General features: G+C 38.4%; 1 long non-coding RNA gene across 3 annotated transcripts in view; it reads left to right on the top strand.

The window, feature by feature from the left end:
- The window catches only part of LOC140594954 (uncharacterized), a 312,365-nt gene that overhangs the window by 241,242 nt on the left and 58,903 nt on the right, over positions 1-12,220 (top strand). For all 3 annotated transcript variants that reach the window (XR_011996239.1, XR_011996238.1, XR_011996240.1), the window contains exon 3: positions 6,783-6,876. This is a non-coding gene — a long non-coding RNA (uncharacterized lncRNA). The remainder of the gene's footprint in view (positions 1-6,782; positions 6,877-12,220) is intronic.

The raw sequence follows: 12,220 nt of genomic DNA, 5'->3' as shown, positions 1-12,220 counted from the left end.
ATTGGCTTCTCTATATCAGGGATTTAATGGGGGTGAGATTTTGCTTTGTGATCATTTGATCACATTTGATCATTTGATCACATTTTATGAGGTGAGTTTAACCAATTTGAATTTATTGATATGATATACATTTATGGGCTTAATATCTATCTTTAGATAGCCCATTTATGTAGTTTTCTGTGCTGCTTTTTTTTTTAAGATTTATTTATTTGTGGCGAGAGAGAAAGAGAGAGAGAGAGAGAACTCAGGGGTAGGGACAGAAGGAGAGGGAGGGAGAGAAACTCAAGCAGACAATGGGGAACCCGACTTGGGGCTCAATCCTGCAACCATGGGATCACTCACCACCAAGCCAAAAACAAGAGTCCAACATTCAACTGACTATGACACCCAGGAGCCCATCTGTGCTACTTTAAAAAATGTGTCAATAATTCAGATATTTAAGAAAAGTTGGATCTTTTTTCTTATTATCATTATATTAGCCTCAGAGTATTAGCATATTAAATGTTCACTATGGGCATCTCTCCTTCTCACCTGCAGATTGCTCTAATTTTGTTTTCTTGATTAGCATCTACTTTTATATATATATATATATATATATTTTATTTATGATAGAGAGAGAGAGAGAGAGGCAGAGACATAGACAGAGGGAGAAGCAGGCTCCATGCACCGGGAGCCTGACGTGGGATTCCATCCCGGGTCTCCAGGATCACGCCCTGGGCCAAAGGCAGGCGCTAAACCGCTGCGCCACACAGGGATCCCTACTTTTACATTTTAAACAAGCTTTTTACTTGGATAAGCTTTTACTTTTTGCATCGATTAGATTCTGTCTCCCCACTACTTATCTTTTTCTTTTTTCAATTTATGTTGTTGTGTAATTTCGATATTCTCATGCATATAGCTTTGTTTTTTGTCCCATCACCTCATTCTCAGATTTGTTTGAGTCGTAGGTCCACAGTTAACTACAGGCATTACACAGGGCCAATATTTCTGCTGTAGTCTTCTTAGTGATGTATCAACTAATTATGTTCTTGAAGTAGAATCCTTAAGTTCACAGCAGACAATCTTTCCTGAATTCTTGCATGTTAAAAGCCATTTGTCTCTTGATGTTATAATTGATTGAAATTTGATCTAGATATAAAATCCTTAGGTTACTTTCCATCTTCAAGGAATTTGTAGGTGTGGCCCTACTGTCTTCTTATATGGATAGCGGCTGTGGAGAACTCATGGGCCGCTTTACTTGCTTCTTTGTTTCCCTCTTTTAGAAGTCTATGGCTTATTTCTCATGATACCCTGAGGATTATTTTTCCATAATTTAAGTCTAGTGCCTTTACCTTGCTGTGTTTCAAACTTGATCATTCTGATGATTCCCTGGCATAGGTTGTACTTTTTAATAAGTAGAAATAATGATTTTTTAATTAAATGACAGTTTTCTTTTTTTTTTTGACAGTTTTCTTTAAGTTACATATTTCAATATTTGATTTTTATGATTTTTTTGTCTTTTTATTTTTCTTTTAAGGACTGTGAATATGTGTAGGTTGAATCTCCATCTACTGCCTTTTTTTCCTTTTAAATTGTTTTTCTATTTCTACTTTATTTTGCTTATATCTTTCATGTCTGTGTCCTATAGATGTTCTTATATTCCGTGTTCCTTTCTATTATTACCTACATTTCTGTGGCTTTTTAAATTCTATTTATTAAGCTATCTTGCCTCATGATCTCTATCCCCCTACTCCTGCCCCATACATTCCTTAATGTATTATTATTATTACTACTTTATTATTTGTTTCAAAGTAGAGTTGGACATAGTATCTTTCTTCATTGATGGTGAGATGTCTGGTTTTCCCTTTTATTTACACCTGGCCACTATTTTTTTGGGTAGTTATCGTTCCCCTATTTTCCTTGTCATGTCTTTCTGTCAGTCTTGGCTTGTTTCTCTTTCTTACCTTTACTGAAGGAAGTGAATTTATTCTGTGTCAGATATTTTCAAGGGGCTCTTGTGGCAGTTGAGAGTTGAGAGTCTTTCTCAGGTTCATTTGGGATTTTTCATAAAGTCTAGGTTTTTGTGTGTGAGTCTCTGTGATAGACAATTCTCCCAGCTAACAGAGACAGGCAACTGTATTTTTTTGTATTGTTAAGTGATCTCTTTTCTTCTGTGCCAAATTATTTTATAAGATCATGACTTGTTTGTATGATTCTTGGTTTAATATAATCATCTCTGTTTTCTGATTATCCTGCACCAGCCAGCACAGCAAACTATACTAAATCCTTTATCTAACTAGCACCTTCAAAATCCTAGTGATTACCTACTACATATATTATTATTATAGTTATTACCTATATGTAATAATGCTAGTTATTATCTATTAAATTAATATATGGATAAACTCACTTTCCTGAAGGAGTTTATAATCAATCTTGTGCTATGGTACATATAAAGACAAGTAAAACATGAATGTTTTGAAACATCTAAAAAAATGAAATAGAATGAAACCTGTAGCAGGATGACACAGAAGTAAGGATCTCCTTATTATCCCGTGCTCAGAAGAGGAGAAATGAGATCATATTCAAGCCCTTGAATAATGAAACAAACAAAAAAACCCTGTCACTCTGCTGCGTGTTTAGTGATGTTACATAACATCAATATCATATGCCATTTTCAGGTTAATATTTTATAATTAGTGCTCATTTAGATTTAGCAATAAATTTTATTGATTTCTTTCTCACTATTGTTGCTTAAATTCCATTATTTCCTCTAGGATTCATCTATTTTATTTGTTAGAATGTATGCTCTAGTAATTCTTTCAGACTTGAATTATGGATACTAAAATTTCCATTGTCCAAAAAAAATCTGAAAATGTCTATATTTTGCCCTAAAAATTAATAATAGTGTTCAACATAATTTTCTCTAAGAATCTGGTGGAAAATGGACTTCATACATCCAGTGTTACTGATAAGACTCTGAGGTCAAGCTATGTTGCTTTGTTTGAAATCTCATTTATATTCTTTCTTTCTCTTAGGACACCCTAAGGGCCTTCTGTTTATTGGAGTTTTAGAATTTCACAATATTTCTATCTGCAGTCTTTTCTTTGTTTTTGTTTTGGTCACACAATATCTGGTGGGCAATCTTTCAATCTAGAAATTGATCTTTTTTCAGTCCTGAAAAATTTAAAAAATTTTGTCTTTGCCTATTTCTCCTCCATTTTCCTTTGATCTTTTTCTAGAACAGTACTGAACATATATCCTAATGTCTTTGCATGCGCTCTCATGTGTTGGTCCTATATACTCCATCAGACTTAGGAAAATTCCTCAATTACACCTCACTGCAAAATAAAATAAAATAAAATAAAATAAAATAAAAATCACTTTTTATCATGTGAATAGTCCATTCAACTTTTATTTTCACATTTTTCTTCAAGAATTAAATTTCCATTTTCCAAGTTTTCAAATTGATTGAAAAAATCATAATATCCTCTTGTGTTTCTCAGAGGATATGTATAATATCTCCTTTACTATCTTGTTGGTTGATGCACTATTTCTGTGAGTATATGTTCTTCCATTTGCTGTGTTTCCTGCCTTTCTTTCATGATGTGGTTCTCCCAAAGTTTTGCTCAGTTGCATATTTATTTTTGTCTTAGGGTCCACTGTTACCTTTCTGGTGATGCTATGTCTGTTTGCCTGGACTTTGTGGGGTATGGGCCAGGTCATAGCACTGCAGTTTACACTGATGTCTGGGTAGAATTACAGTAAAGGAAAGGTGGTCTAGGTGTGGGGTCATCCTATTCACCCAGAGCTTTAACAGTCATTCAGTCATTATCTTGCTTTGTGTCCCAGGAGCTCATATTTATTATGGTTGTCTGGGTCCAGGCACCACTGCTGTTCACAATCTGGCCAGAGGTTTGGAGGTGAGGAGAGATGCAGAAGTTCTGAACTATGCCACCCTACCAAATTCCTCTGCAATTGTTTTTGTCCCAGTCTGATTCTGACACCAGTTTTTGAGCTGCTTTGATTTTTTGTAGAAATCTGTAGTATGGCTCAGGTTGCTTTCCATATTTTCGATATTATTCATGGTTCCTCATCCAATGGAGTTGGCCTTCCAGTATAGTATGGATTCATTTTCTAATGATACTATTGAATTGGTGATGGAAAGGGAGGCTGTGTTGTTGCCATCTGCCCTCTTGAATTTGCAGAGGAGGAATTACAGCTGACTATATACTGACATGGAGATATCTCTAAAACTTTCTTGTTCGTATCACTTGTTGAAATAATGATTCCTTCTAATTGTCAGCTAGGAACAACCATCAGCCCTTGAAAAGTTGATGTTTCAATCCTACAACCTAAAGTGGCTGCTTGGCTATAAATGTTGCAATTTATTACTGAATCCACCTGGAAGACAATTAGAGCATCCAGGAAGCATGCTCTTCTAGAACAACAATCTTCCCTCCTTCTTATTTCAATTTTCAACTACTAGCACAACTCTTTTTTTTTGAATGACCATGTTACAAGTAATGAGTATAAAATGTGCCTTAAATCCCCTGTCCTTTAGAGCTCATATCCTTCAATAAAGCTTTCTTGAACCCATCAGCTTATTTTAATTCCTACATTCTCCTGGAAAGGTTTCAAAGTCAAGGATGGGGATGCTTGTAGGGGAACAAAATGTCATCACATTTGTTGATTGAGACTTTCCAGCTGGCAATCCACTTGGAGGCTTTGCTTCTTAAATATGACGTTGGCACACAAGAGTACAGATTCTGTTAGGAATATTGTCAAAGCAGCATTCAGTGGGGAAAATGTTTGCATTTACTACTTCAGCAATATCTCCAGAAGCAGGAGCACCAAACCCCACTTGTTGCATCCATTTGGCTGTCTTTACCCCATCAGTCCTGTTAATGTCTTACCTAACCTATTCCTTGAATATCTGCCATGACTCTTGGGAACCTATTTCTCTGCTCTGTCATTCTTATTGCTATAAACTTTTCTTATTATCTGGTCCAAGCTGCTTTTTCCTTAGCTCCAGGCCCCTGCACCTACTCCTACCATCATCTGAGACTGTGAATAATTTCAACCTTCATTTATAATGCTACCTTGAAGGTATTTGCAGTCTGTGATCATGTCCCTCTTGAGATTTCCTTTTCTACATCTCCAGCTTTCCCCAAAGTCTCTTGCTAGTTTGTGGAGATTTGTTTTCATTCTTTATGTATTTCTCTAGGTTTCTTACTTGCTTCCAAAGAAAGTCAAATATTGCCGATGTTCCAGGTGCTGTGACATGCATGAGGGGAGGCATGCGACTATTATCTCTCCTCTCTGTGTGTGTCCTCTTTAGAGTAGAGCCTCAGAACTGATAATGGTGCCTCACATAAAAATAAGCATAATCCCAGTCAACTAACCCTGTTAATAAATCAGAGAAACCCGCCATTCACCGGCTGCTTCCACTGCTCCCAGGGTCTCTGTGATATAATAGGGCATAATTCACTCCTCACAAACACTTAATACCACATTTCCGCCATTTACAATCTGATAATATTCAAATACTATTGCTGTATTATGCAGCTCACAATTGCAGATGCGATTCCATAACAGCCTCACACTTTGGCATGCATTATGTAAGTTGGTATAAAATTGCCTGTCTTAAAACTCTTCTTCAATTGCAACCCAATATCATCGTTTCACACACAGAGCTTCGGGAACATTAAAAATTTAGCTTCTTCCCTATTTAGCAAGTTCTGCAAAAGGGAGTAAAACAGACAAACAGATGTTCCCTCTTCTGAGTCCCCAGGAGGTCTGAGGCAGAGTAGAGAGACCCTGAAATGCACACAACAGCAATGACACTGAAGATACATTTATTCAGATTTTAAAAAAGAGAGAATGAGAAATAGAGAAACCTTTTACCGTGTCCTCTGGAAAAGTAGGAATACTCTACATTACACTGGTGAATGCTGTTCTAACCTAGAGGGATCTTCCAGGCTATCACCTTATGAAACTGAACTTGCCTATCTTACAATTACTAACCGATCCCCTACATGGGTTTCTGAAAGGGAAGTGATGTGTGAATTTTGTTATTACTAATCATAGACATTAGTAGCTCAGAGACTAGAGTGTCAAAAAACCCACCCCCATCCCTTCCCACAATCTGTCCTGATGACAAACCCTTTAGCAGGCATGAAAATTTTCCATTCCAGAACTCAGATTACGTGACTAAACATGAACACACCCTCAGGGAAGGTGGCATGGGGAATCTCATTCATCTTAACTGGTGAAAGACAGATGTAAAACATTTTCTAATTGGAAGTTTTGATGGAAGAAGGTAGAAACCAAGGCTTCCACTCTGGAGTTAGGAAGATGGAAAAGGCAGCAATAAAGGCATAAAGTACCATATGGTAAAGGGAAGATATTTTTTTAATAAGACATTGTCCTAGCAAGAAGGCTGTATGAGGAAGGACTCAGTACATGGAATCATTAGCCCTGGCTCTTTCTCCAAGGAGATACAGGAGTCTGGCCAAGTCATCTAAACCGTTGGCCTTCAGTTTTCTTTATTGGTAACCTAGGCTTTGGACGACAGGCTTGCCCAGCCCTGACACACTAGGATGACTTTGCTGATGAGCAGACCAGAATATATCACAACCTTTAATGTCTTCAGGCTTAGATCAATGAGAACTTAAAAAGGAAAATTGTGAAGGTAACATAGGGAGATAACACATATAGACAGATGGTTTGCCAATTAGTCATTAAGATTTTTTTTTTTTCTTTTTTCTCCCCTCTTGCTTTGCTGTCCTCTGCCTTTGAAGACGACTGTGCTAATGCAGCCGACTCTCCACGTGTGGGTGTGGCTGAGAAGATGAAAGAGTCTAGAGGCCGCATTTCCTTTCCTTCGTGGACTTGGTGAGGAGGATCTGTCTTTTCTGCTCCCACTTTGATTTATGTTTCTGGTTATTCTGAGACCAGTTAATCCTTAGTGACAGCAGCTGACCACTACCACAAAACTTCAGAGAAAGACGCCCAGCTACCGTTTCTGGGAGGAGGGATTTCTCTGACAGTTGGGGAATGTGGGATTGCAGCTGCAAGAGAGACAGGGGGAGAAGCCTGGTGCTGCATTCTGATGGCTTCTCTGAAGACCAAGTGAGGGCAGGGGAGTTGAACACTTTGAAGTGAAATCAAACCAAAAACACAACAGACTGAAAAAAAAGTGGGGTAAAAGATTTATTATTTTTTAAAATTTTGTCTGATTTCCCTGAAATTATTCAGTTGTGCTATCTACAGTGTTTTTAGTCTCTATGCCCAACACAGGGATTGAACTAACAACCGTGAGATCAAGAGTCAAACGCTCTATCAACTGGGCCAGTCAGGTGCCCCTACAAATATTTTTATAATTGGGTATTTCCCCCCATCTCTGGTCCTCAGTTGTGTGTACTTCATTTACTGATTGGTGGGATTTGAATATCTGAACTAAAGTGATTCAAGTCCTTCAGCTTCAATCTGCAATTTAGTTAGCTAACAAATATGGTAAATTACTTCCAGAATACTTGACTTAATATGCACGTGTTTTATAGTAGAAAGAGCACTCGCCTGGGTATGAGAAGCCCCATATTATAGCCAAGACTCTTCCCTTGACTAGTTGTGATCTACAGGAGAATCACATTGTCCTGGGGATCTTGGTCTCTGTTCTATAAAATAAGGAGGAAGATGTATTTGGCCTCTGAGTCTCCTCAGTAGTAGGGTTTGGCTTTGTACTATTAGCAGACAGGTCAGCTAAGTAAAAATGCCAGAGGAAAAGAGAAAACAAAGAAATGTGATGTAATGTGGAAGGATGCACTAACTATGCCAGTGGTGGTGTGGTCCAGAGATGAGCGTAATGTGATGGGGAACCAGATAGAAGGTTCTTGAGGGCTGCCAATGTTTCATCTGCACAAATATGCTGAGGGTAAGCATTCTCTAGAACTTCATTGTTTTAAGTCAGAAGCAATTAGAAAAATTCTGGTTCATTATAAGTTAAGCATTAAAAACTAAACAAACACACATATGAGGAAAGTTTAAAAACTAAGATTTTTGTCTTAGAGACAATGATTGATGTTAGGTTTGGCCACTTAAACTGTCCTGTAAAGAGCATTTAAAAATGCACTGTAGGCAGTGCTAAAATTAAGATTTACAAAACATTAGGAGCTCAAAGCACTATTTCATTTAAAAAAAATGTTGACTTCAAAGAGATCTAATTTAAAAATATGTAAAACTCACTTTCTGTTGATTTCAAAAATATGTGTTTTCACCGGCCTCTTCAGTACAGATGGAAATGAGGTTACAGTGGCAATCTCAAACAGACTCTGACTGGATAGAAACCAAGAATATGCAGCCAAATCAATAGAGGTGGAGAAGGATAGAGTCGATAAGGTTCCTCACAGCTCCAAGGGCAGATTCAAATGAAGGGTTGAACAATCATTTGCTAAATCTAATAAAAATTAATGACAAGTATTTCCATTCTCCATACATTTATCAATTCACTTAATAAATAAGTAGCTGTTAGGGAAATGCATTAGGTAGTAAGGATATACCCGTGAACAAGATAGATCCATGAGATTGACCCCTGTCCTCAAGAACCATATAATTTAACAGAGAACATAGTCAGTGAGCAAGTAATTTCAAGTATGATGAGAGTTATAAAAGGGCAAAGGGGGCAAACTAACTTAATCACAAAGACAGAGAAGCACCTTAAAGAGTGTCGTTAACCTGAAAACTTACAGATGAATGGGACTAAGGCAGGCACTGGTCATTAATCCCTAGCTGCCTGTGAGCACCTTACCTTGGCTGGAGCTAGAGGGCGTGGTTAAGGTGAACCAGTAATAGTGGTGCTAGTGGTGGGCTAGTGGTTCCTGAAAAGAACAGTCCAGGCAGGAGAGCTTGAGGCAAGAAAGCAAACTGTACATAATAAGCAAATTGGGAAACAAAAAGTGTCTGCATCTATATCTACATATCTAGAGAGAGTGATGTTCACATAAATATAGAGATAATTAGAACATAAAAAGAGAAGAAGAATTAAAGTGACATTCCTCAGAGAGGCGGTGGAGGTGCCTGATTTTGCTGGGTGTTATTGTGGAATTTAAGGGGCCTTCTCTGGCTACTTTATGGAAACTGGACTAGTGAGGAAGCAAGAGGTATCAGAGTGCAGACTCCAAAGAACTGATGTGAGATGTAAGTACTTTATACACCTGAAAACAAAAAGTGTGGTAAGAAAACCACCATCTTAAAAAAGCCACTAACAACTGAGGATCGAGCTTCCCAGGGTTTATTAAAAGTTAGCACAGCTGACCCTCCTACAATATATATCTACCCTGCTGTCTTCATCTCACCCAGGCTCTGTAAGTGAGCTTTGTATTGAGGGGAGAGTCACTATTTTCATGAGGAGTGTGTGCATGGAGGCCCAAGAAAATCTCTAATGAAGAGATGAGAGATACTGGTGAGAGGGGGAGACTAGATCTCATTTCCATGTTGGATATCTTCAGAGATAGTCAAATGACTATCTACCCCAGTGGAAGAAAAGTAAACTGAAGAGAGGAGGCAGACAGAGTAAATGTAGCAAGCTTGACTCATATCAATTGGCTTGGCAAAGATGACTTACCTCTAGGTCAAATGGACACCGCAAAACACTGTGGAAGCAAGAGTGAAGGTGGCAGCAACAGAGCTGCCCTCTGAATGAACAGTTCCATGTTGTAAAAAGTAAGTGAGAACCTAGGGCAGAGAGAGCATGCAGGCTGGCTAGTGTTCTAATTGATCTGGAGGCTGTATTAGCCCCTTGCATTACACAGTTGGGCTCCAGGAGTGTGAATAGCATGGACACCTGCCGCACACAGGCCATCATAGGTGATGGGTCAAAGTTAGGCAGAAAAGCAGGCGATATCAGCAGAAAAGGATTAAAATTATGCCCAGTAAGATAAGATAAAGGACATTTGCCCTTATCCTTCATTGTTTTGTCCTTGTCCTTCATTTGTGAGGAGCTAGTCCTTAAGAAAAGGACAATGGCAAGAAAGTGAAAAGTGCCAGCCAGCCCTTAAGCCAGCAGAAGCAAAGGAAAGCATTCAGCATCATATGAGAGAGATGGAACTTTTCATGTGGACTGACCAATTTTGATATTTAAAATAGATGGAAAGTAATAGGATCTTTCCAGAATGTTGTTAAAAGGTTGGAGAGAAGACGAGGGGTTTCAACCTAGCATGTTTTGGGGTAATGTTTAAAAGAAATAAAATAATCTCATCTTAGACTCAAGTGGAATGAGATTCCTTGGTAAACAGGTTGGATTGAAGTCAGTGTGGGTGCTTCCTGGATCCCCAGCCCAGACCCCACCTCACTATCTTGTGACAGAGTCTACTGTCAACCTTCTTTCAGGAGAGACAGATTTTTGAGGTCTTTACTGAATGGCATCTGGGCCCAGAAAATGAACAAATTTCTCGAAGTAAAAAACAAATGTTCAGCAATATAACTCAGCCTGAATGAAGGCACTGTTTTACGATAAATGCAAAACAAATTGTGCTTCATTTGAGAATATGTTTGTTTTACCTTAATGTAACCAAGAGTCCCCTTATGAACTCCAGCTCTTGTGAATTACGTTATCTTGAAAGGTGATGTCAAACCTTTACCTCTAGGGAATAAGAAAATCAAATAAAAAAGTAAACAAGGGCAAAAAAAAATAAAACTGTATTTAGTGTGTAATGATAACTTTTCCCCTCTGTCCCATCTCCCTCCTGCCATGGGTAAGAGTGACAGTGGCCTGGCAGGTTGACGGATGCATGGAGGTGGAGGTGAGGATGCTAAAATTAAGGTGAGGCTCTGGAGTAGGGGTGGAATATTTGTATTTAAAAATAAGTCTTTCTTAGAAAAGGCCTTGGGACTTCTCAGCATCTTTGCAGTGGCAAGAGCCATAGGCATGGATGCCTCTGCCTAGGAAGAAAGTGAGAGATTAAAAAAGGAGCCTAAAATTAGGACTGTGTCAGTTTTACACTGAACAGCCATTTTGTGCTTCTGCTACAAACTTTCACCTCTTCATTTTATTTTCATTATTTTAATACCTGTAGATGAAACAGATGTTATTAGTTCCTTTCCATGTTAGGAAATGGAGGCACACACCTTTAAATCTTGAAATGGCAATTTCAAAAGGACAGATCCAACATCATTTTCTCATCCTCTGTCCTTTCCAGTACAGTTCAATTAACTTATCATTTTGGTCCTCATTTGGAACCAAGAATTTTAACCTAGAGTTTCTGGATAATAGTCCTAATTCTGGACTTGAGTGCTGAGAAATATCTCTAAGAGGTTGACTAATTGTCAAAAGGAGAAATTTTACAAATCTACACGCTTGTGTGTAATTGGTGATCTTAACCAACTTAACCAACTTAAATACAGACTCATCTTTGATTTGATACATACTCCAGGTGGTAATTCTAGTAATATTTTAGGACACCTTTCCCACGCACCAAAGAATTCACAGGCATTCTAAATATCGACCTCCAACTATTCTCCTCAGGAAAGTGATATACTGCCTCTAATGAGCCTGAACTCTGCGATCCATTTGGAATATTCTGTTAAGCTCTATTTAGTACCAATAGATATGGCACACTCTGGGTGGGCAGTCTGGTCCCATCCCCTCAACCCCAGTGGAGATGGGAGTTTACATTTCGGTTCCTGGAAGAGCCCTGTGTTCATCTTCAGGCCCTTGCTTCTATTTAGAATTAAGAGTGAAATGCTTTTTTCTCTATCAACTGTCGGATTGTCAAAACGCACTGAGCTTGTTTGGATTTGGGGTATTGGAATGATGGGGAGACCATCTGCTTTCTCTGACATGATGACTCCCCATCTTTTGCAAGATGTAATTATTCAGTCCCTTGTACCCAGGCTTTCTCTGAGATGAGGCATTCAAAATGTCCAGCATTAAATGCTTTTCAAATAGAAAACAAGATTTTATGACCCTGCAACTGCAGGCTCAGTGGTTTTATGCTCCTTAGCCTTTGTGATAATGTGTGTCTGCTTCCCCCATGCAGGCTATGCTGTGGTTAGTGTTGATTCAGTAAAGAATTTTTTGTTTCGTTTCCACAGATATTGTGTCTGTGGAGGACAGATTGTATTTCCTGATAGAGCTTCCTGGTCTTAAAGCACACTTCACTAATCCCAGCTCTCATTTGTGGTTTTCAGTAAAAAACAAGGAGATTGATTATAGAAGAATCGGCGAGAAACAAGGGAGGGG

The sequence above is a fragment of the Vulpes vulpes genome, chromosome 13, assembly GCF_048418805.1.
Source record: "Vulpes vulpes isolate BD-2025 chromosome 13, VulVul3, whole genome shotgun sequence".
NCBI classification, from domain to species: domain Eukaryota; kingdom Metazoa; phylum Chordata; class Mammalia; order Carnivora; family Canidae; genus Vulpes; species Vulpes vulpes.
The sequence above is the reverse complement of the archived record's forward strand: the minus strand, read 5'-3'. Positions and strand labels throughout refer to the sequence as shown.